Here is a 25,856-nt window from a genome sequence, read left to right as displayed (position 1 = left end):
TTCGCGACACATCGGTCTCTCTCCCTTCCTTCCTCCTTCCCCCCTCTCTCTCTCCCCTCTCTAGGGACCGCAATAAAATCTAAAAATATATACCTTTCGAAATAAAATAAAATGGTAAACGTAGCGTGAAACGGCTTGTCCGTTATATAGTATCGCTGTGCAACGGCAGCAGTACCGTGGCAGTAGTACCGCGGCGCTATAGAGCGGCCACGTCTCTCCTTCTCTCCGTCCTTCGAAATACATTTTCTGTATTACGCTCGAGGAGCGTTCTCCGTCGTTTCTCCGGTGCACGGTCGAACGTGCGCTTCCGTTCCGCTCCGCGTGTTCTTTGCATTGTCCTTTTGCGTTTTGCACCGCCGAGTCCTCTTCCGCCGCTATTGAATTTTCATACTTTCGTGCGATTTATAACACCGATCAGAGACCGTCGCGATTCTTCGTCACTGATTCGGCAACTAGACTTTATAAAGCTAGGAAGATAAAACATACAGTTAGAAAGTCAGATAATAGATGAATTATTTTACGTGTGTTCGTACGCTTTATTGAGAATTCGTTGACGCACTGCGGAGTATATATTTTCTTTAGTATTAAAGCAAAGTTATTCAAAATTTAAAAGACGAACTAGGCAACGGCATATAAAACACGAGGAGAAACTTCAAAGAATGTTTTTTCAAAAAATGCATTTTTAATCAACTATACATTTACAATGTTTAATAAAAGAATGATGTTAACAATTTATTTTGCAAAATGTTTGATTTTATTTATGTCGCTTTGCCATTTCAATTGACAATCTGTTCTAGATCATTCTATTATTATTTTTTACAGTACATAGTAAAAAATAAAATGGTAATCGTAACATTTTTCAAATGTCCCAGAAAGTCCACTCTAAATTTTATGTTAAAATAACTCATTCATCGTGTGTTACTTGTTGACAAATTAGAAATGTTAATTTATTGACACTATATTTTACATTTATATGTGTTTTTTTTACTTTAAGTATAATGTAAAAATAACTTGTACAAAATGTCGATATAATAACATTTTGCTTCGTCTGATTTAATGTAACTCTTACAAAATGTATATTATACATTTTATTTTGAGTTATATTAACACATATTTTAGTAAGTAAATTTGATTATTTTATATGTCAAAGTTTACGATTATTTGAGAAGATTTACTTTAACTTTTGCTTATGTTAAAATAACTTTAAGACGTGTTGATTTTTTGAAATAATTATGTTAAAAAAACTCAAAATAATATTCAATTTCTAAATGACATACATAAAGTGTTAGTTACCACGTTGACATAAATATAACACATGAAAATGTTACGAAAATAATAACATAGCTGTTGTATGTTAATTTTACATTGAAATAATATAGTCAAATCTTGGTAACACAAGAAAATTTTAACATTTGGACGCACGATTTTTTACTGTATATACATTCTTTTTATTGTATATTATATAGTTCCTTATTTATTCTTGTTAGCTGTTCTCTGTTTTTGAACAAACATGAAATTTCATTTGATAACATCTTTTCTTATATTTGCATGCGTATGTAGTTTTATCTCTAGGTGGTTTTTATTTTTCTCAGATTCTATCTCATGTAATTTTTTATTTTACCACGTACGTCCTTTTTCTTTCTGCATCTTATCATTTTTTTTTTTTTTTTTATTTCCGTTTCATAAACGAACGCATCCTCTCGCGTAGATTTGAGTTTTTTGTTTTCCCTCATTCACGCCTATTTCATACATATTTTGCTCTCCCTTTCTCCCCTTCCTTCCTCTTTCTTCTCTCTCTCTTTCTCTCTCTCTTTTGTTTACACACTCGTTTTTCAATCTTTTTCTGTTCTCTTTTTCATTCTACTTGACGCCACTTTTGCCCTCGTACACCGCGCTTGGTGACTTCTTCTTCTTTTTTTCTCGCCATTCCAGCTCCGTACGACAGAACCTTCGTTTTCTTTTATTTCCGTCGCCTTCATTTTTCCTTCTTATTTGACGCTTACGTCGCTCTTTGTCCATTCCGCGTCGTTCGCATTGTCGCTTCCTTTATTGTATTTGTTCCCCGGTGTCCTCTGCTCTCCCGTGTAGCACGGCCGCGGCCTTCGATACCTCTCCAGGTTTTCCACGCACGTAAACGCGCGTTTTCTTATTTTTCTCAGCTCTCTTTTTCTTGCGTTCGTTTTACTTCGCGCGCGCGCTCGCGCTCACGCGATCCGCCACCCGCTACGTGACATTTTCCGTTTTCCTTTTCGGTATGTACGCTCGGTATCCGATACGTGATCCGTTCTACCTTGTCTTGATATTGTCTTTTTCTGCCGCACAAAGTGCATTCTTCGGGCGTCTCCCGTTTTCGCACCGTTTTTTCCCTTCCTATCGCGTTTACTTTACGTTTCTCTCTCTCTCTCTCTCTTCCCGTTTTTCCCTTCAAATTCCTGGCACTTCGTTACTTCGCCCGATAGGCGATCCTCGAAAATACGATACGCTCGATTCCCTCCCATTACCCGCGTTAATTCGGGTACGCAGCTTGAGAGCGGAGAACCGCAAGATCGTCGGTCGGGGTCCGACAAACGGCTATGGCCGTTGCTCGTTGGAGCGCGAATCCTCAGTCAAACAATATTCAACTAAATTTCTGTAAATTTGTCATTCTGGCCGAGATGGTTTGATTGTTACTATGGGAATTCGAGGTGTTACATGATAGTGATTATAGTCTTAACTGCGCCTGGAATCAAGAGACAGCTTCTATACATTATGCCTTGCGGACTACATAATTTACGTGCTTCTTCACTTTTTATGTATGTCTACTTTTTATTTTTTATAACTGCGATTTATAAATACTAGATTATAGCACGCGCTTTGCTCGCGCCTTGTGATGTTTTTTATTTGTTATCTATCCAAAAAGCATTTGTACACTTGAACAATCGACAGCTGAATCGAGACGACCAATCACGTTCGTAATAACGCTGGAACAATGCAATCGCGATTAGTGGTCAACTTTAGGGTTTTATACCGCTTTTATAAGAGGATGTATAGGCAGATTTTATTCAATCTTTTTACGCAATTAAAGATAGTCATTCATGTTTTATTCGAATAATTTTGTAGATTAAGAGTGTTGGATAATCGATCGTAGAAATTAACAGTACATATTAACTTATAAATTTTCTTCATTTTCGGAAAAAGGCAAAAGGAAAGGAGACAAATAGCATTCAGAAACTTTACTCGTACGTTGCTAGAGATAAAATAAGAACAATTGCGCGGTAATCGACACGAATGAGGGCTCTGGTCGTGAATTATTGCGCTTCGATCGATTCGAGGATTTTCAAGTGAGAGGGACGCGAGAACTGTGGGAAAAAGGAGTAAAATGCTGAAGATGGCGGAAGCTGGGAAGGTGAGGAGGAATCCGCTCGGCCGCTAACGGACCGGGAAACAAGACTTGCAGGCCCTAACTTTCGTTACAGCACGCCGCTGGGAATTTATTATTCCGCGTACGGAAGGGGCGGCTCTTGCGTAACCCACGTCCACTTTAATGCAATTACCGCCTCGTGCCATTCCAGGGTCTGAAGAGGGGTCGGAAAGACAGAAGGGAGAGGTAAAGCGGAGATCCTACGGAAGGATTCCTTGTGCGTTTTCGTTTCTTTGTTCTCGCGGAGATTTTTTTCCACGATGTCGCCAACGTCGCGTCGCGCGAGCGCACTTTGACCTTGCCTTATCGTAGCCAGGTCATGCGAGGAATCTGTGCCCTTCACCAGCATGGTAATTAAATTTAAATAAGGGTACTGGCGCAAGAGAGAAAAAATCGACTTCATGAAGAGTGGAGAAACGCAGGATCGGAATAGTCGATGTGGAATAAAGCCGCAAAGGAAGAGATTGAAGCAGTGAGACGTGGGTGGACGAAAAAGAGATTTTTGAAAAATACCAGTGGCGACCACTCCGCCACTCGCATTCTTGCCTTTTCTTGTTTTACAGAATCAAGAAAACACGGAAAGCGAAAGAAAGCAAAATTTCTCGAGACTTCCACCGTGCATTTTTGGCATTTTCTTTGGTTTCGCTACGTTTTTCGCTGCATTTTGATGGGCACTACTGACGGTCCCGAATACCGTCGCCGGCTGAAGTAGCATCGCTCGGAGTGCATCACAATTTAAATAAAGAGCGCGTCTTTCGGTGAAAAGACTCGCAAGACGAAGAGAAAACGAAGTTACAAATGGTTCATCCGTAAAGACATCTCAAGGGAATTAGGACGGTGATGCGGAGTGACGGAAGAGAGAGATTATCCCCAGTCAACTTGCCGGAATCCTGTTCCATTTAACGTACTTACTATTTGACCGTGAGATAAAGAATAACGAGAAGGAGCCCCGACTTTTTTTGCGTTCCGCGGAATTTCTTCATCTAGAATTTTGTTCCGCGTTTCTTTACTTGTACGCGTCGCACATATAATACTGTGAGCCGCCGCGAGTTTCGCAGAGTTAAGTAAATACCGAAAAAGTCGAATTGAAGGGAGTCGAAATTGCTTAAGATAGCGAAGCGTGGCGCCAAACATGGTGAGACTGCTTAGATTGAACAGCCGAGGGCTTTCGAGCTTTCGTGTAAAGCGGAATTCTAATTGCGTGGGATCAGATGGATCGAGTTTAGTTTCGAGCACGTCCGCTTTAACGCGATTAGCCTCGCGCGGAAAAGTGGAAAGGAAAAAGGAAGGGCGAAAGGGCGAGTTTTCGTGGCGCGTTTTCGTCGCTCTTGCTCTTCTTTGATCCATACGTTTGTTTCGCCACCTTGTTTCGCGTCCCTTTGCCGACTTCCGTCGAACGAGGGGATATGTCGCATGCTTGACCGTCACGCTCGTGCGGTCAGGCGGAAATCGACAAACACGATTTATAATGCGTGATTCTTTAGGTACGGCTGTTGTTAGTTTTTTTTATTGACTTCTTTATAAGCCATTGCAGAAACGGATACACGAAAAGATAAAAATTTAATGTTTCGGAACGCTCGTTAGTTTCAAATTTTATCGATTGTCTTTATGTAGAATATTACACGTGTAAAATATTTAATCATTATTCTATGCGTGATTTAACTTTACAGCGCATAAATGGAGGTCTGTGATTGCGCGGTTAATTTTTTATATTATAATTGTTATTGTTACAATATTTATACATGAATGACTTTGATTAAAGGTCCATATAAAAATTTGAAGATTTTCGCGACTGGTTGAAGAAAGCTTACTCGTTGAAACGATAGTTTCTGTTTTTTTTTGTGGCGAACAATTACTCAGTTTTATCATGTCCAAAACAAACTCTTTACCAGTGTAAACTTAGTCGGAACCAACAGTAAGATTTACGTGATTACAAGGTGCGCGGATAATTGACGACTTAACCATTTCTTTGCCAAGTAACTTCGCCCTAAGTAAAGGACCGAGCTCCGCCTCCTACTCCGTCGCTCCTTCATCCGTAAATTTGTTTCACCGCGTTGGCCAGCCTCCTCCCGCCTCCTGCCTCTTTCTGGTCAAACTTGAGATCAGAAAGAAGGAAAGGTTGCAAGGGGTTCGGTCTCGCTCTGCGCCGACCAAGCAGGGAATTCAAATAAGAATCCGATAGGAAACGTGGGCGTTTTAAGGGAATAAGACGAGCTCGTGAAACGAGTCCACCATGGAGAAGGATCCTGGAGATAGGAGCGGCGAAGAGAAATTGGTAGGGTGGTGCCGGATGATGAGAGCAAAAAGTCGTCTACTGACGACGACGACGTCGGCGACGTTGGCCGCCGCCAACGTCGCTGCTGCTGGCTTGCTGGTGACTGCATTGCGCCGTCACGTCCCACGAGACTTTGGGGGTCCGTTCCAAGATGGTTCATTAGTTGTCGCAATGCAGGACCTCTCCTTGCTTTTGCTTTCTCTTTTTTTCTCTCTCGATATTTATCTATCTTTTTTTTCTATTCTCCGTCGTTTTTTCTCTCTCGATGCTCGGTTTTTCTTCCAGTCGGATTCTTCGACGGGCCGCGCTACCTTCTCTTTCGGCCGGCGTTCCGACTCGAGACGGCCGTCGAGATCTCGAAACTCCGGGAATAGCAACGAAGAAGGATATTTTGCTCAGTCAAGCGTGTCCGAGGATTTCCCCGAAATCCCTGTTTCGGATGTATCGAGTTCCTTTCTCCGGGGGGGGGAGGGAGGGCAGGAGTTTCTCCGTATATCCTATCGGCGTCCTCCTCCTCGTTTTCTGTTTACCTCGTTGCGTTCTCCGACCTTTCTCCTTCCATCCACCATTCCGCCGGATGGTATGTCCTTGTTCGACTGTGCAAGCTACGAAACACTATACGCACCTTCTTGTGCGGCTCCGAGGGATTACGAATTGCCGCAGCGTTGCAATCGTTCCTTTCTCGCGAGCCCGATATCGAAACAATTCCGTGTGCCAAGTCGCGCGGAAGTACGCTCAAAGACTCTATGATCGGGGCGAGATTCGATTCACCGTCTCTTCTCACCTTACGCCGCGACGAGCGTTCCCGGCGGCATTGCGGCAAACAATATCTCGCGACGTTTTGCGAACCTGGAAGCCTCTTCGGACCATTCGTTCGCGTTCGATACGATCCGATTCCTTCGGGCTGTGCTTCAAGTTGAAGATTCTTTAAAGGAGTTTCGCTTTTCCAGACGCTGTTTGATTCCTCGACGTTTCATGTGTCGTGTCTTTGAAAGTTCCGGGCTGTACCTGATATGTGTTGTTGATCGAAGAAATATGTCATTCATTTACAATTTTATCAAGTGAACAACGGTTTTGACAAATTCGATTTCTCTTATAAAATTTTCACCACGACATTTTTTATAGTAGATCCCGCGCGTCTTACCAACAATTTATACGACGTTGCCTTGTGTATTGGTTTATATTATTATGTTAGACGTGAATAATAGTTAGTTGCTGTGCTTGACTCGATTTTTATCAACGCGTTATGAGACACGTATAAGCGTGAAAGTATAGCGTAAAGATAAGTATCGAGAAATACAAGGATTCAGCGTTAAACGTGTAGGAAGAACCACACTCGATATATAACTATACGTGCGAGCAAACATTTTGACGTGTACAAATTTGTGTATTTTCTTCTTGTCGAACGATGTTCGTTCCACGAATATCATTCTGTTATAAAACAAGATTGATTGTGTGTCTAGTAATTTAAAAGACATAATCTGTGTTTAGATTTTTTATATATTTGAGATACATAATCTTAAAATAAAAAAAATGCAGAAAATAGCCGAGTTATTGAAGATGAGATTACGCCTGATATCCAAATTGAATCTTCTAATATCAATTTGTCGCAATAAATAAAGTTTTATTTCAGCAAAATATCCCGTAAAATATACCGAATTAAATGTGTTAAAATGACACACGCAGTATGTATTTTCTATAAAATGCTTAGCATAAAGATTTATTGGAACAATTAACCTCAGGTTTCCCTCTATATGCTGCTCGCTCTGATAAAAACTCATCTGCTCGCATGCAGACCCTCGCGCTTCGATGCACTCCCATCCACTTGAATTTTCGACGAAAAGAACATCAGCTGTGGAAGTCATATTCGCATTTGATTAATATTTTCCTAAGTAAATGCGGGCAGCGATTGGTTTTCACTCTGAGAGAGAGATCGCGTATTTCTCCGTGATGTATTTCAATCTTCCTCCCGTTCCGTGATATACATATAGACGGCGCCCGCACGCGCGGCTAATAATAATATTAAGTTCGAGTGTGCTCTTGGAAACGCGCGCGAGCGGTGAAAATCTGTGCAAACACGTAACTGGCTGCCGTGTTACGCCGGATAAATCAAACAGATGATGAAAACGTGATAAGTCCGCTTCTCTTTCACGCGACGGGTTTCCCGGAGCGACTCGATCTCGGATTCAAATCGACCTTCAAGTTAATCAAAATCCAAACGCCGTTCCAGGACGAGACTCGGAAAGATTCCCTAACTTCATCTCTCTTTGCTCCCCCCCATTATCTCCAAATGAGGGAGGCGCGCGAAGGAAAGATCATACCCCGTTTACTTACGTTTCTAAGCTTTTCTTCGCATTTAAATCTTAAATGAAATTGTAATTTTTATCTTGCATCGCTGTATTATCGATTGCAGAAAATGCAAGGTTTTAACTATATTGGTCTATCTCTATATATATTCGAAAATTATATCATTACAAAAGATAGTTAAAGTTAAATGAAGTAACATATTATCTCTCTCTCTCTCTCTCTCTCTCTCTCTCTCTCTCTCTCTCTCTCTCTCTCTCTCTCTCTCTCTCTCTCTCTCTCTCTCTCTCTCTCTCTCTCTCTCTCTCTCTCTCTCGTTTCGACCGTTCTAGCAATCAATTATTTATTAACCTCGTCTGTATTTTATATTCTCTCTCACGTCTACACATTTGCTTTCCTCGCTTCACTTTTGCCTCGTTTTCTTCTTGCCTGACGTGCTTTGTTGAACAGACACGTGCATTCTAGTCTCGTCCTGCATCGAAGTACCTCGCAAAGGGGACCTACTTAAAACTGACTTCCGTGAATCCCGTACTCTTTTCGGTGCACTCTTTTTCGTATTTTCTGTCGATCGTAATGAATCTTACATTTTGCTCCAGCTGTCCTCCTCAATCGTAAATTTTTGGTTCTCTTCTTTTTTTTTGTCTTACATAAACGTTGCGTCTTTATCTCACTCCGTGGAGTTACTTCCAGCTTTTTGCCGCTCTTTGCATTCTCGTCTCCTTATTTCTTATCTCCCGCCCTGCTTCTCTTTTTCCACGAGTCGCAGTCGAGTTAAACCGAGCGCAACAACCGGTCCTGCAGACGAAAAAGAGATTTTGTCGTTGTCTTTCTCTCGTTCTTTTTCCTTCCTCTTCTACCGTATTTCCACCCTTCTTTCTCATCGCTGTAGCGTGATTGTGCGTGGTTCTGCGAAGGAACAACGTCGCCGCCGAGCCAGGCCAGAGCTCCTTTCTTAATCTTTTCTGGGACAATCGTCTCGGCGTGATAATTTAATCCGGGAGTTACGGAATTAAAAGTTTCCCGCTGAGCGACGCATGACCGAGGATACCTGCTCTCTCCTCTCCTCTCTCACAGCTCTGCTTCTTATTCTCCAAACTAGTGTCCGACGTTCTCCGCCTTCTCGTTTTTTCTCCTCCTCTCTCTTTCTCTGTCCTTCGCCTGCTCTCTCCCTCTCCTCCTCTCTTCCTCTTTTTCCTGTCTTTTTTTTTTGGTCTACGCGTTCTCCTTTCCCATTACTGTCTTGACTGTTCTTTTTCGCGAACGCAACACGGACGAAAAGTATATCGCTACGCGCGATTAGATTTCAGACTTAATTAATAAATTTGTCTCGTTTTGCCTAAATATTAGAATTGCTAATTTTTGTAAACAGTACGCTCCGCTGCAGGCAGCTACTTATCTCTCTCTCTCTCTCTCTCTCTCTCTCTCTCTCTCTCTCTCTCTCTCTCTCTCTCTCTCTCTCTCTTTTTTCTCTTTCTCCCTCTCTTGGTTGGGCGTATGGGAGGGGGCGTAGCCTGTTACATTCATCGCTCACTTAAAGCTAAGCTGGTTGCGTCCTCTGCTGCAACTCATATCAACGCTCCGGAATTCCTTTTGATTGAAATTCGATTGCCATGCGATGAAACAGTTTTATTCGCATCAATCTATAGGAGACCTAAGGGCTTTCTATTTCATGACTTTGCTCAAGCACTTACCAGTGTCTCCCATCTCTATAAAAATATTATTATAGGTGGCGACTTGAACTGTAATTTACTGGCAAATAGCTTTGAAGCTTATTACTTGCGTGATCTTATGTCTAGTCTATCTATGTACATTGTTCAATCCGACGCAACGTATCATACGGCTACCACTGACTCATGGCTCGATGTCCTAGTGGTGGACGATTGCGAAAAAGTCCTTAGATTTTCTAAATCCAAGAGCCCGTTCATTGCGGGTCATGATCTCATTGAGTTGTCTCTCTCATTGCGCAGGAGAACAGTGGCGGCGCGTACAGTTGTAAGACGTTGCTATCGTGCTATTGATGTGGATGAGTTCCTGGTTCATTTTCAGTCCTTAACTGAGAGTCCTGAGGTTACGGCTTGTGTTAATGCCACTCCTGACCAGTCGTCGTTATCTCAAGTTGATAGATTTTGTTCTGTGCTCTCTGAATCTGTACTTAATACACTTGATGTGTTTGCACCAGAGCGTGTTGTTGTTATCAAAAAGCCCCCTGTGCGGTGGCTTACTGACGATCTCAGGTCTAGGATACGCACTCGAAATCAGATTTACAAACGCGCTAAGCGGTCAGGTAGCATACTTGGCTATTCTGTATACAGGCAATATCGTAACCAGCTATACATGGATATTAAATGTGCCAGAAGTGAGTTTCAACTAAACTCTCTTAATACTATTACGGACCCTGCAAAACTTTGGAGAGAACTAGCACGGCTGGGTCTCGTAAAGTCTTCTTTAGTTTCTCTTTTATACTACTTTACGCCTAATCAATTGAATGCACACTACGTCTCTGTTTCTGATGCTTATTCGCCTTGTTTATTTGATGACTTTATCTCTGCTATTGCTCGTGTTCCTTGTCCGTCCCAACGTCCTGAATTTGTTTTTTCTGCGATTACGCCGCGCATGATCTTTGAGCTGATTTCTAAGAGACCACTTCATTCCTATGCGACAGGAGTGGATGGCATTCTTCTCTACATCTTGCGTTTGGCTTAGCCAGTCATTTTGTCGTGTCTAACGGCTCTTTTCAATCGCTCACTAGAACTTTCCTTCTTTCCGTTGCAGTGGAAACGGGCGCTTATTTGCCCTCTTTCGAAAATCCGCATCCCATCATCTCCGTCAGACACGAGGCCGATAGCCAATCTGCCAGAGCTGTCCAAATTACTCGAACGTATTGTTGTTTCACAGATAAATGATTATCTTACTAGGCACAATCTTATTAGTATGAGACAGTCTGCCTTTCGTCCATGTCACAATACTCAATTTGCGCTACTGCGTGTCTGCGACGATATAAAGAAAGCGATTGACGGTGGGTTTATTACTATCATGATCCTCTTTGATTTCAGCAAGGCGTTCGACACGGTACCTTATTTTGGACTTCTGGTTAAACTCAAAGAGCTGGGTTTTTCAGATCCCACCCTTATCTGGATCTATCCTTATCTTACCGGTCGTTCTCAGGCTGTTGTTGATGATGAGGGTAACTTTTCCTCTTGGCTTTTTACGCTATGTGGGGTTCCTCAAGGCTCCGTACTTGGCCCACCTTTGTTCACTCTTTACATCAACGACATTGGGAGAGTTCTGATCTATTCCGAATATATGATATTTGCTGATGATATCCAGATCTATCGTTCCTGTGCTCCGTCTGATCTCCTCCATAACCTTTACCTGATCTCCAAAGATGCAGGTGCTGTTTTCGATTATGCTATTGCCAATAGTCTGAAATTGAACCCTGCGAAATCCAAAGTCATTATTTTTGATAGTGGAACAAATATCAATAATATCGATCTGGACTCATTGCCACCTATTATTGTCAATCATACGCCCTTGCCATATGTAAGGGAGGTGAGGAACCTTGGAGTCTGTTTCGAATCCAATCTCTCTTGGAAAAAACATATCTCGCATGTCTCACAGAGAGTGCATCATGCGTTGTATAAACTGAAATTTAATATGAATTCCCTCTCCACAGAACTTAGAATCAGGCTGGTTACGTCTCTGGTGTTACCTCATTTGGACTATTGTTGCCTTGTCTATCATGGCCTGAGCAAGGAACTTAATCTGAAGTTGCAGAGACTTGTAAATTGTTGCATCAGATTTATCTATAATTTGCGGAAAGACGAGCATATAACGCAATATCGACGTCGTCTAGGATGGCTGTCCGTAGAGAATACTATATTTTCTTGGTTGTCCGATCTATCGTATCATTTACATGGGCTCGCTAACCTATCTGAGTGAACTTTTTACCCCAATTAGCCTATCACTAAAAAGGTCAGATCGACTAGTTAATTCTTCTTCGCAAACCTTTTATATTCCGGCCTTCAGAACGGAAATATATCAACATTCCTTTCAGATATCGGCCGTATATTTCTGGCATTCTTTCCCGAATAACATTACGTCTGCAAATACTATTCTTGCGTTCAAAAGTCTTCTTCGATCGTACCTGTTTTCATCTGAATTCACAGACTGAGTTCCTGCTACTCTTAGTCTTAGCTTCTTCCTTAACGTGAAACTATCTTGCGATATTAGTGTTTTCTTAAGTCAAGTTCTGTCTAGATCATTCTTTGTTATCTTTTCCTAGTTTTAAGTTGCGTCAGACTTTTGTTGCGTTAGTGTTTCTCTAGTTTTAGCTGCGTACAGTTTATATTAAGCTGTGTTTATACTTAAGTAGCGTGTTCTTTGTATTTTAGTTTATATTTTGTATTTTTATAGTACTTTGCTATCTTTGCCTTTTAGCTTTGCTTGGGCATAAATATACTGATCAATCAATCAATCTCCCTTTCCCTCTTCCTCTTCCTCTCCCTCTCCCTCTCCCTCTCCCTCTCCCTTTCCCTCTCTCTCTCTCTCTCTCTCTCTCTCTCTCTCTCTCTCTCTCTCTCTCTCTCTCTCTCTCTCTCTCTCTTTCTCTCCTCTTTCTCTCTCTCGGCTTCTTTGAAGGCTTCTCTTCCTTTGAACTCTACCTTCCTTTATTTGAGTCTTTTTTTATATTATGTTTTCTTTTGTAAGTTTTGACTGTTGTCCTCTCGATACGCTGTAAAGAGCAGCATGATTGAAAATCAACTTTATAAGAAACGACGCTCTAATAACTAATTGTTGGAAATTTCTTTTCTTGGGAATTTTCCGTTTTACTTCTGCCGAATAACATTAGCTGTAAATATTTTTCGATATATTTTTAAATTACTAACGGGGATTGTGTGTGTGTATACATTTATGAAATAATGAACAACTGAATTGGTCGGGTAATGCGCGCGTGTTGTATAAATTAAAAATTGAATTAACATAGGGTAACTGGGGGGAATATGCCAATGTGGGGAATATGCCACTCGTTATGTTTAACAAAGCTACGGCTAGGAACGTTGTTGTAAATACTGTGAAATTGTTAAAAATATTATATCTGACGTTTTGCCCAAGTTTTACTTACTTCCTGTCAGTATTATAGTTTTTATGGAGTAAGTACAGTATAACAAGTATGACAACGTGCTTTTTAGAAATTTTTTAGTGTTTTATACAAGATATTCTTCAAGCATTACACTATTTCCAACTCGATCAGCTTGTCGTTCTATTAATATTGGTTAGGATGAAAGTATTCAGTACGTCGCTGATTCGTTTTACTGCATGGCAATCGTATAATACCTACAGGCTCATTTTTACATAAAACTGCATCTTAGGGGAATATGCCACTACTTAGATAGGGGTAAAATGCCAGTACTGTTTACAGCTTTCTAACCTACTAGCAGGATACTACTTGTAGCACACAGAGTACTATTGAAATGCAAAGAAATTGTAATAAAAATATTTTCTTACATTTTTTTAGGCAAGAATATTTTTCTAAAGTTAAATTACTATACATGTTTATATATGTGGCATATATATTACCTACCCATGTGGGTAATATGCCACTTTACAATTTTTTTGTATTTCTTTTTTTTAGTAGTAAAGAATCAAAATATTTCATTAAAACCATATATCAATAACAGATAAAAGAAGGAAAAAGAAGACCAGTATGCAAAGATACCTAAAAAAGAAAGAGAAACAGGAAAAAAATCATATTTTTCTTAAGTGTGGCATTCTCCCGAGTTACCCTATATACGCTATATTAAATTTTTATGATAAATCTTGCGGTGGATTTGAAAAGAGGAAACTTTGTTTAAAGATGTTTTGTGGTGAAAAGTCATTACGTTGTGTAATTTTTAGTTTTCAATATTGTATATTATAATAATTATATTTTTAATGAGATTTGTTAAAGTATAGGCTCGAAATTGAATGTAAAAAATTAGAGTTTTTATTTATCTGCAATCTAAAAATTTGATTTTACAGAGGCTATATTTAATGCTTAATAATAAATATCTTATAACTAATTTCTAAAAATTTTATTAACAGAAAATTAATTTTCTAAATTTTTTTTGTTAGAAAATTATTACTAGAAGTTAATGTATTAGGTTGTATTAGGCTGTATTAATGCGTAGACGCTAATATTTTTTAATTTATCACAGTTTTGATAAAAGATGAAGGAATAAAAGGTATAAGATTAATGTTAAATATTCTGCAAACTTATTTATCAATTATTTATCTTGAAACTGTGTTAAGAATCCGTTAAGATTGCGTTAATGTATTGTGATTTACACTGTCATTAGATCGTACGTATATACATACAGTTTGACGAAGTTATTAACCGTAATTCAGGAAATTGTCAGATAATGTTCTCTAATCAAGAGTATTCCGCATTAGCTCTGGTGGATTTCTCGTCCGACGTCTCGTCTCGCGTCCTTGTCCGCGTTTAAACAAAGGCCGGCGCGGTGGCGCGATTAATCAAGCGACTAGAATTTCTAGTACCGACGATCTCGGCGTAATTTCTTCCTCGGTGGTTGGTAGTTGGTACGCGGCATAAACATTTTCCAACCTCTCGGCTTCTCGAAAAGAAGGGAGCACTAATTACGCACCCGCCGACATCCGCCTCCGTCGACGACTCTCCCGGATTATTAATATTTACGACAATTCGCGGTGTTTCCCCCCGGCCGGCACCTAACTACGCGATATACCAGAAACTCGACGACTCTCATTTTTCCGACTATTTACTGCTGGCTGTTGGCTTGTTTTCTAGCCAGGTCGCGCGCGCGCAAGAGAGAGAGAAAGAGAGAGAGAGAGAGAGCAGTTATTAAAATAAAAAAGTATGATAAATAAGAATGTGAGCGAGGCGAGGGAGGGGATTATTAAAATAACAAATACGTTGCACGAAAGCGGACGAGCTCGCCGCGTTTTTATCCGTTTGCTGGCATTTGTGCTGTTTTTGCGCTTTATCTGAAAATATTTTTCGCGACACGCGCACGAGAAGCTCTGTCTACCGGAAAAAAACAACTATATTCTCAATTATGGACGTACAATAAATATGATAATCTTGTTTTCATGGCGCTAGAAGAAGTCTCTTCCCTCTTTCAGCTGAATTTTTATCTGGATCGACTGAAAAATAAATCCCGGGAGAGAAATTATAATTATAATATCCGACGGTATTAAATATTCAATGCAGATGGCCGTGCAAGATCAGTTTCCGGAGACGCGCTATGTTAATTAATGAGCTGCATCGACTCTCTAATCAGATGTATCTTCTGATTAGCGACACGACGCGACGCTCTTACTGGCATCGCCATTCGTGTAAACACGAATCTAATTTGAGCGCGTCGGGATCGGTATAGCTTTAATGTACGACGCTCTAATTATCGTCAAAGGAGACCGGGATGACACATTTAATTTACAGATCTCAAACGAATCGCCAATCATCGCGCGCGCGGTAATAATTTCATTGTAATAATTCGCGAAAGTGCGCAGGTTTGATGTTCGTAAATTATATCGATCCGAAGGTTATATTATATGATCGTTCGCGAATGTCTCAACTTTTTTTTCCATTTCTGCTGTTATTTGGAGAATCGATCGTTATTGTTTTGGCGGATTTAAGCGTGCTCGACGTTTAACTTTACATCGCGGGACACGTCCCAAAAAAAATAATCCTGTTGTCGCGTTGTAGGGAGAGAGAGAAATATGCCGACAAGTAAACGTTCATTTGGATTAATATCGTTACACGTAACTGTTTGTCCTGTCAGGCGTAAACTCACTTCACCGTGTTTACCAGCGCGAAATAAAATACGATTTGCCCGGCGGCAATTTATTTCTCTCACGGTCCGGGTACAAAATGGTAGCCTTTGCGCGTGGAGATTCGTCGGACTTTCCGGAATGTGTCTTCTAAGGAAAATGACTTTTTACTTACGTGCTCCTGGCGAGCGGTAAGGCGGGGAAAAAAAGCTGGGACTTACGTTGATTGCCTTGTTCCGCCATCTTCCTTACATTCTTATATTTATATAATTGTACTCTCTTGGCATAATATTGTTTTGCGTAATCGTGTTCGAGGCAAAATGAAAGCGTAATTTGTGAGCGTAATTAATGACTGGCTGTTCGTAACGCCATTAACGTTACAATTTTGAAGTTAATTATGTTAAATATCTTTTACGTTTGTGTGTGGTGTATCCTGTACATACATTAGCGTTATTTTACAGCAAAATTGTTTTAAACTAATTATAGGATAAATGTTTTAATGATTACCATATGTTGTTTGATCATGTAAAATAATAATGTTTCGAGTAGCATTATATATTATAATAATTGAAATGCAAAGTTCACTTTTTATTCTATATTCGTAGGAGTTACTGATTGTGCATTTGCTGGATGAATTACGTCTGTAAAATTAACTCTTTGCGTCAGTAATTCTAGAAATTTTATAAGAATAATATTGTTCAGGAAACAGTACAATTTGCACTATATGTAGCAATAATAATTAAAACTATTACCTACCGACGTACACCTATTCTACTATTCTACTATTTCAATATACTATATTATATAGTTTTTGTTCAGTAACAATAATATTACATTACATTATAGTACATTTTCTGCGATTTTACGTGATTTTTGTTGCAATATATAAATGATTAAATTAGTTAATTAATATTTTACTCCTTCATTTCTTAAAATAAATAAATATATATATATATATATATATATATATATATATATGTATACAATACATGTCTTTAAAAAAGGGATGAGAGAGGAGGAAAATAAATGATTAATTTAATCACTTACATATTTTAACAAAAAATGACGAAAAATTAAATATATTGTTACAAAGATAAGAGATTTACAAATCAACCATTTCGACTGCTTTGATAATTCTAGTGTTCCATGAATCCAGCTCAATAATATAAAACGAAGACCCATGTCGTTACCTTGAAACAACGTAGAGTATGTTGTTTTGTTTTGTGGGAAACAGTTAGTGGGTACAACTCTATTTGGAATACGTTCAAATGTTGATAGAGGATGCCAGCCGAAAGTGCTCGTTGCAGTTAGATCGCGCCGACACGGAAAATCCGACGTGAAGATAATACGCACGTAACTATCATCAGTCCACGTGCGTCGTGTCTAGAAATATAATAATCTACCTAACTGCGGAGGTGTAGGGATGGGGAACGGACGTCAGGAGGGAACGAGATGTGCCTGATCGTTGTTACATGCTTGTCGGAATATCGTGGTGAGCGGCGCGTGCACGTAACCGGCCGATCGGCGCGTTGCACTCGCGTGCGAACCATAAGTAAAGGGAGCGCAGAATTTCACGTGACTCACCGAAGCTACCTGCCCTGCCCGGCCCCGACGCATGACTCATGCTCGCAATTTGCCAATTAACGAACTTGCCATAATCAGATAGTGTCGCCTGACTCTGATCGTGCACTTATGTTAACTGTGCCGTCGCCGTGAGGTCCGCCGAACGCGATGTTGCTAAGTGCAGCTTTGCTTCAGTCACCCCACTCTCTTTACCGGCCTTCCCTCCCTTTCTCGTTTCTTTCCTATTGCCTCTTTCTTGGAAGCAATATCAATAAGCTTTCTGCACATTGACTCGTGCGAGACATGCAAACGATCTAGCTATTCATATTCGATAGAAATTACTTATATATTTGTTTTATTTTGATTATAAGAAATTAATCCAATCTAGTGCTTTCAAAAAAATAACTTTAATAAGTATTTTTTCGATTTCGTTCCTTTATATCTTTGTGCATTCTCTTTTGGCATTCCTTCGTTTCTTTAATCTTTTTCGGTTAATAAATACGCCGCCTCGGCCACGAACCTGGGATAGGTATAAGCAACCGTGTAACCACACCGTTGCATTTTATCCCAATGGTACCTTTTCCTCTCTCTAATTAATAAACCCGCCGTGCTGACGCGTAGTTTCTTGCAAACCTTGGGTCACTAGCCTCGGCACAAACGTATTTTTTATAATTAACAAACCCACAGAGTTTAACTGCAACCTTACTCGACGTTAGCGTTTATCTTTCCCTTCGTAATTGCTGGTATTCTCTCATGTTTTTATATTTATACGCATCTCTTGCGTTTCACGACAAATCGTCTCGGCCTGGAATACGTTTTTAAAATAAAGAGTGGAAGACGGGTCAGAGAGTGAGAAGATGAATGAGCGAGTTTCTTTATTTATTGTTCTTGCACGCTTATATCCTCGTGCCGTGGGTAATCGACTCATGAATTTTAATCGCGTACAAGTCTCATGAGCATCGCTGGGCTACTGAATACCGTTTTTAATTGGTCATTAAGTATGAGGCAGTTGTCCAGTGGGTTGATTAAATTGACCTCACTTAAGTTGACAAAAATGCCAAAATTTGTTATAAAGGTGTTTGTCGTACGAGAGCACATTGTGAAACGTGGAATCTCTCTGTACTGTCGTATATCTTTTATTAAATCACGTTATGCTTTTATTAGACAGAAATGTCGTAACATGTTGCAAGAAGATGAATAATTGTCACGCGTGCATTATGATCGTACAGAGAAACAGAATGTACGTGTCTACTCCGCAATGCTTTCATTTATACTTCTATAAACTTTCCGCATATGAGATGAAAGCTTTTCAAATTAACAGCAGCTAAATTCTAGAAATGTAGCGCGCTGAATTTACTACGCTTGTTTACTGCATTTGCTGCGACATAATCTTATATTACGTCACCAAATATCACCGTATTGTTCGCGCGATGTCTTCTCCAACTTGATATCCGCTTATACTTTATCCGACCATTTTCTCGTGTAATTCGTCGCTTTCACCAATAACGAGATTTTTTTGACTCGCGACGTCTAGACGATCTGATCCACATGAAAATCTCTGATCCTACCGGCAAACATTTGGTTGTGTTTGACAGTCGGCGTAATGTACCGTCGAATTCTTGCTATCACTAAATCTCTCGCATGCCATGAATCAACAACGTCGACGGCAACGATCAACGAGCCGACAAGTGTAACATTTGGGAGGATTATCGTTCATATATCATATCTAGTTTCTGCGTTTGTACCATCTGTGTTAATAGCGTGTCTTATAACTATTAATATTGCGGATCTTCTATCGTTTGTTGTAAAAAGTAAGAATGATTGCCAGATGTCTCAAAAACTTCTTCTCTTTAAATTAGACTTGAGCCTGTTTTTCCAACTTTATGGCGCCTCTTCGAAGGCTTATTGTTGGTCCTGTAAGTATTTACCGGGGGTAGGCTGCTAACCTCGTCCACGAACCTTCCTCCTTGGCGGGGCTTGGGGCCGGCAGTGTTGACGAGCTACTCACTCATTCGTCACACGGACGGAGAAAGCATATACCTATGGGACAACGGTCAGAATCGAACTCGGGGTTCGCTAATTATGAGTCGACCGATTTTGTATGGAGCCTACGTCATTTGTAGTTAAACGACGCGTCTGATGCGACATTTTCCATTTAAACTTGCGCAAGAGATTCCGATTATCATGGTTTAATTTAGTAAAAAAAATTTGCTTCTGATCTAACGTTTAACCGATCTTTCGTTTGGCTGATTTGTTAAAAATCCTGAATTATAAAATAAAACAGTGATAGAACGCGCCTATGTTGCAGTTTATTTTTATTTTACGCTTATAAAGCTCGTTTAATATGAAAGAAAGAACTTATTTCGATATTTAATAATAAAATTATTTGATAGAGATATATATAATGGAAATCAGAAAACGTTAATTGGGTTGTATTTATTTTGTTCACGAGGTGGAAGACAGCGAGGATATGAAACTTTATATAAAAACTGATTCATTAGCGAAAAATTGCGTAGTGAGTTGTCATACATCGATTTTTTTTGCGCGGGACTTACAAGTTACTGATTGTATTTTCTCTTTCGTGTTCCGAGTGTAATTACAGCCGCGCTTAAATGCACCGTGAAGCACGACGAAGCAGTAATTATTATGCTTTTGCCAAGTTTTACAATCTTTGTCATCGATTAAGGGAACGTATAAAAAAGTAATTAAAACTGGCGAGAGTAACGTTGCATTATTATTACAATACAGGGTTTTATAATCTCACGATAAATGCCTATTCTACATAATCTGCCGGCTGTATTTCCGCAGCAATTTGAATACAAAGAACCGAGATAACCCGGCTCCGGTTCCCATTGTCGGGGATATATACATAACCGCCGGCCCGCCGTCATGATACATGCACGTGTATCTATGATGGTCTCGAATTAGTTACCGGCTGGAAAAATTTGAATAGGACGACCAAATTTTGCGGCCGCGTTACGCTACTGTTTATCGGATCTTCAAAAGAGACTTATAGCATAACTCTTGTATGCATATAGGTAATAAACGTACCTTAATTTTTTAGATAAATTTCAAAAATGAAGATTTTTAATCTCATTTCTCTTGGTCTCTTTTTGACTATTGTTGAGAATTTATTATATACATCATAATTATTTATATTCTATAAACTCAAACGTATAATTGAAATGGATTACGTATGACCGTATAAATATGTAATCAATTAAATGTAAATAATGTAAAATGTAAAATGTAAATAATATGAGTGAATTAAATTTTTGAGTGCAAATATTGTAGATAAAATGAACGTTGTTGTTAGACATCCTCTTCAGAAATAAAAGTGAGAAGGGTAATACGATAGAGATATCATCGAAACGTTATCTTTTATTCTATTGTGAACGAATGTAAGTCGGCGGGAATGGAAGTAGCAGTCTTAACAACAGTTCTCTGATGAATAATTGGTTAAATACACAGTAAATTAGAGACTGCGAATAATAGCGTGAAATGGTGATTAGTTCTTTTCCGCTATAGCTATATTTGTACCGAGAGCGCCAGCGATGAACAAACGTATCGCGCCGATATTAATTATGTAATGCGTATGACAGGTATCATTAGGGTAATGTGTATACTGTAATAACAGACGGTGGTCTTTAAAAGCCACCTTCGCTAAAAATTAGCGACTAGGAGCGCCGTGGCAATGTATTTACTCGCGTTCGTAACAGCGAGAGAAGAAAAAGAGGGTGTAACGTGAAAATGGACTGGGTGTATTCCGTCAATTTGCATTCTGCAGAAATCCGCAAATAAATGCTATCTTAACTCTTAACTGCATGGCTTAGCATATATATATACAATCTTCTGAATGTTTATACAACGTTTAATTCAATCTTCTGAAACGCGGCTATTTCTATGAACATGATTATATTTTAATAGATCTAAATGTGCTTTAGATTTTATAGCTTTTACAGTATTTTTAACTTTCTATTATTTTGTTTATATTATAAAATTCAACATAATCTTAAAAAGATTTGTATTCAATAGACAGCGAAAGGAATGTTTATGCATATAGAAATTCTTTGTGAAGTCACCCACACTTTACCTATAAATATGTCATTTGACAACACATATATTTATGTCAATATTTTTTTCTGTTACAGGTAAGCAAGTGTGTTCATACATTTTCCTAAGGAGCTAATTCTCTCAAAAACGGAAGATTGATAGTAACTGAGCAAAAAGTAAGTTAATCACCTTCGAATTTTTCGCGTGACATATAACTCGCTTAATTATATGCCCTTCCGCAAGAATTAAATTCTTTATTCTTTCGATAACGGCGTTATATTGTGGCGGTGAAAAGTGAATTAGTAATTGTTAGGAAAAGCCGACAGAATATAAGTGGTCCAAGTTTACAGCGGTCATTAGTACTTACACACTTATTTGAACGAGATAGAATTTATTTTTCACTTAAAAACTGCTACATGCAAATCTCTACATTGTTGTTAGCAACTTTCGTACGTTTGCTACAAAAGTTACATAACTAGAGAGTTATTATTTATTCCGGAATTAATACGCGATTTGTCTTATCACATAAAACACTGGGGAGATAATTTTATTTATTCATGACGGAACCTGTCGGTTTTCGACGACCGACACGGATATTCGGTTAAAACCGGGAAAGTAATCCAAGCAACCGGTCGGTAGGCGTTACGGCACGTCGAAAGCGGAGAACGTTTCACGCTCATGTAGGTACGTACCTAACGTCGCATCGGGTAAATACATAAGCCGGGGATGCGCCGGTGTGTAATAGAGTTTCGCGTGCTTTGTTAACCGAGAGGTAGGCAGAGGCTTTTCCTGGACGGATGGGAGAAGGAGCCGGCGGGGAGGGGGCGGCGATGCCTGATAATGGTGGTGGTGCGTTGGTGTTGGCGGGGGGTAGACGGCGCACGGGAAAGTTACGCGAGCAGGTAACTTTTGATCTGAAAAGTGGTGGCAGGTTGGCAGGAGGATAGCCGTGGACTTGAATGGCGAAGTGCCTCGAGGGCCGTTAGATGCATTTTTCATGTCTCGGCCAAGATATACACCTAGGCACAAGTGGCAAGCGCGCCCCCAAACTCTCTTTTTCTTCTCCGCGCCGCGCCGCGTCGTCTGCCTCGCACTCACGCACGCGACGTCGCGACGACGTCGCTCTCCCTGTGTCCGCTCGGCGGATAACGCTAGTCGCACTAGCAGCCCCCTCCGTATCGCAGCTCGCTAAAAGTCTCTCGGTGATATGAAGCGTGTATTCAAACGATGTAATTTCTTCTCTTTGTCTCCCCCTTTCGCCCCGCATCTCCTTCGCCGCGGGCGCATTATGCTCGGTTTCTTTTCTCGGAGCTTCTAACTCCGGAGCTTTAAAATTGTTTCTGCTTTTGTAGGCTAGGCCGATCGTTTTAGATCGTCCGGGATTTCGTCCCGAGCTCCCCGTTCCGTCCCCCGTCCTGGAATTTATTATCCCCGATAACTTTTCTCGCATGCGAAGTCGCAAGAATTGCCGCTGCCGACCGACCGAGCGACGATGCGGGCGGGATCGTGGGGCAAAAACGGGGATAGCACTTTCAAGTTTCGGACGCGTGACGCGAATCGGACATCTCTATCGCGCGCATATGTGTGCAGCATAAGATATCGAGTAGGTCGCTCCTAATGCTTATCTTCGATTCAGTGACACACGTCGTACTCGGACTGGATACAAACAGCTTTCCCTGTCTCTCTACTAAGTTTAGACGAAAACTACGTTTCCGGCTTTATCGCTTCACTATGGCTGCATTCGGAGAGCGTGCTATTAGCGCTATTGTATCATTCTATCTTTATCGCTCATTAAATGTAAAACAAGGATAGAATAAGCAAATAGCGCTAATAGCGCGCTCCCCGAATGCAGCTTATATATCATGTACGTGATATGTCTCAAGTCTATCGAATACTGTTTGACAAAGTTATAGATGACCTCTTTTAACAACGATAAGTTTGGAAGTCACTATTTATGACCATTTCTCACTTTATTATTAATGCATGCGACATTTTGGTAATTAAATGTCTAAACTTGATTAACCCTAACTTAGCATCACGCATCGCGTATACCAATATAATGAATAGTAATGAATGAAAGTGAATAGTAATGAATGAAAGACGAGCCACTCTACCATCAGGACGTCGTAAAATCATATCGGGCATCGTGCCAGAGAGCGACCGAAATAAAGAAGAGGGGACGAGTTCGAGTGCGGGGTTAAGACGTAGTGGTCGCGGATGTACCCTCGGGAATTGTTCAGACGGGAGAGGTTTGAGGGGGAGAGGGGGCAAGTTAAACGACTACAAACGAAGGTAACAGCTAGGCGAACGAAGACGACGCGATGAGATCTGCTTGAGATTTCGAACTCGTGCAGCTCTCCTTAACCTCTGCCTCGTCCGCGTTTTTTAACACGAGATTTTTCTTCTGGTTTTTGTCGTTGTCCCTCTGTCCTCTTTACGTGACCCCCATCCTTCCCCGAGATGGCCGGGTTTCCTCCTCCCGATCAGGTCCCTCCGCCCTGATGCTGATCTCTTTCGTCGAGTAGTTCCACGGCGTACTTTGCTTGCAAATCAAATTGGACCGGGGACTTTGCCCACCCACACGGCGAGAATTTTTCGACTTTTGATCTTCGACTAACTCGCGATCGATCAAGGAAACACTGGAGAGACACGGGGAAATTCAGTTATCGGACGTCAGCCATCCACATTGACCTTACTTCTCTCTCTTTCTCCCCCTTGTGTACGTAAGTACTTCGGCAAGTACTTATGTTCCTGCTCACCCAAGACAGTGCCCGAAGACGCTCGAGCGCTTCTTTGAAAACTTTAATTGCGATTTCAATTTCGAATTGTCATTGAAATACTGTCTCGTCTGAGATTTCCAATCACATCTCTTGTTTATCGTCTTAAATACAATTCAATCTCACAGGCCGCTCCATATGTTAAATTATAGTGATTAATTTGGTTGCCCTTGAATGTTTCCCAAATATTGGTCGTACGACCGAGCCGTGTAGCTCACAGAAGCATAATTTGCAAATGGAATAACATTCCCCGACGAATATATCAAAATGTAAACTTGTGAGTATTTGAGTAACCTTAATTGCTATCTGCTTGTTATCTTCGTTGCTATTTCTCTATATTATTCCACTTTAATGTGTTTCCAGAAGCGATTAGAAAACTTTATTTATTCTTTATCTTATCACTCCCGCGCGTAATTGTTGGTAAGAATTTTTCACTTTTCGCGCTAATTATTCATCCGCGAATCTTATTCCCTTCGTTCGGATTGCGCCATTCGTTGTCATGCATTTTCAGCTTCCGTGGATTATTTAGGGTCGCAAACGTTACAAACGACTCTTTTCGACGTGCGATCATCTGCGATGGGCGAAATTTTACCGGATGCCTTCCTCAAAACTCGGAGGATTTGTTGAAGATGAAGAGATCTAACGTCGGCATTAAGACTCCAACTTCTTTCTGGACGTCTTTTCGGACACGTAACACTGTCCGCTCACTCGAGTCTACCGCGTCGTTTTTCTCTCACGAAACTTTCGACCGTTCTACTTCGTCCGCTTGCACTTCTCCCTTGCACGCACCAACAAGAACATATATGCACCTAACGCACTAGCACACCGTCCCGTCGATGATGAACACCGACAGCTGAAGAACAATAAAAGTTTTACCGAATGTTCGAGAGGATAGAGGACTCTCTCTCGTATGAATACTTACGAAGAAATATGGCCGAGCGAAGAGGAGAATTCTCGCCGGAAATTTACCCGAGAGATCTTCTGCTCTCAGCTAAAAGTACGTCCTACATAGCCGCTTCCTTTGCTGTAATGTTAATCTGACCGACGCTTCTATCTCGCGATAATCCGGATTGCGTTGAAGAAGAAGGTTGTAGAAAATTAAAATAGTCTTGAGACAAAAAAAACTAGATAAATATATTAGATGAATGTTATAGATTTTACAGTCATTTTTTTATTTGTTTAAGCTATTTATATTTTTATACATAAATTATGTCTTATAATATATGATAAATATTTTATTTATAAATTATCAAATTTGTACATCGAGAGGTTTTTAGGATTAGTTTTATCAATGTCAATTAACGCTAAATATAAATTAACTGAGTAGGGGAGACCGGGGCTCGTTGGCACCGTTTTCACAATTTTATTTGAGTTTTTATACAACTAATTATTATGATTAAACAGTACTAATATGATAGAGAGAACTTTTTTCTACATTTTCATGCCAGGAATGCGCCTGTATTACTGTATAGTTTCTTTGTAATAAGTGAAATACGAACATGCTGCATTGAAGTCAACTTGCCCCGATACTCGATAGTAGGGTAAGTTGGCTATGCGACAAAAGTCCATGTTAAATTAATGAAAACGTAATAGAAACACAAAACGGGTAACAGATATGTACTTCTCGATAAAGATTGTATCTTTTAAAGTTATTTTGTATAATGATCGAATAGCAAAATGCTGTTGCAGAAAAACAATT

General features: G+C 40.1%; 1 protein-coding gene and 1 pseudogene across 16 annotated transcripts in view; both read left to right on the top strand.

Annotated features, from left to right (window-relative positions):
* Positions 1-25,856, top strand: part of LOC143902809 (protein muscleblind) — a 435,206-nt gene that overhangs the window by 270,170 nt on the left and 139,180 nt on the right. The gene's annotated exons all lie outside the window — the stretch shown is intronic.
* LOC143902778 (uncharacterized) overlaps positions 22,211-25,856 on the top strand; it is a 5,570-nt pseudogene continuing 1,924 nt past the window's right edge.

Source organism: Temnothorax americanus, unplaced genomic scaffold (assembly GCF_048541705.1).
Source record: "Temnothorax americanus isolate GAGA-0224 unplaced genomic scaffold, ASM4854170v1 Scaffold40, whole genome shotgun sequence".
NCBI lineage: Eukaryota > Metazoa > Arthropoda > Insecta > Hymenoptera > Formicidae > Temnothorax > Temnothorax americanus.
This window is presented reverse-complemented; position numbering and strand designations above follow the sequence as displayed.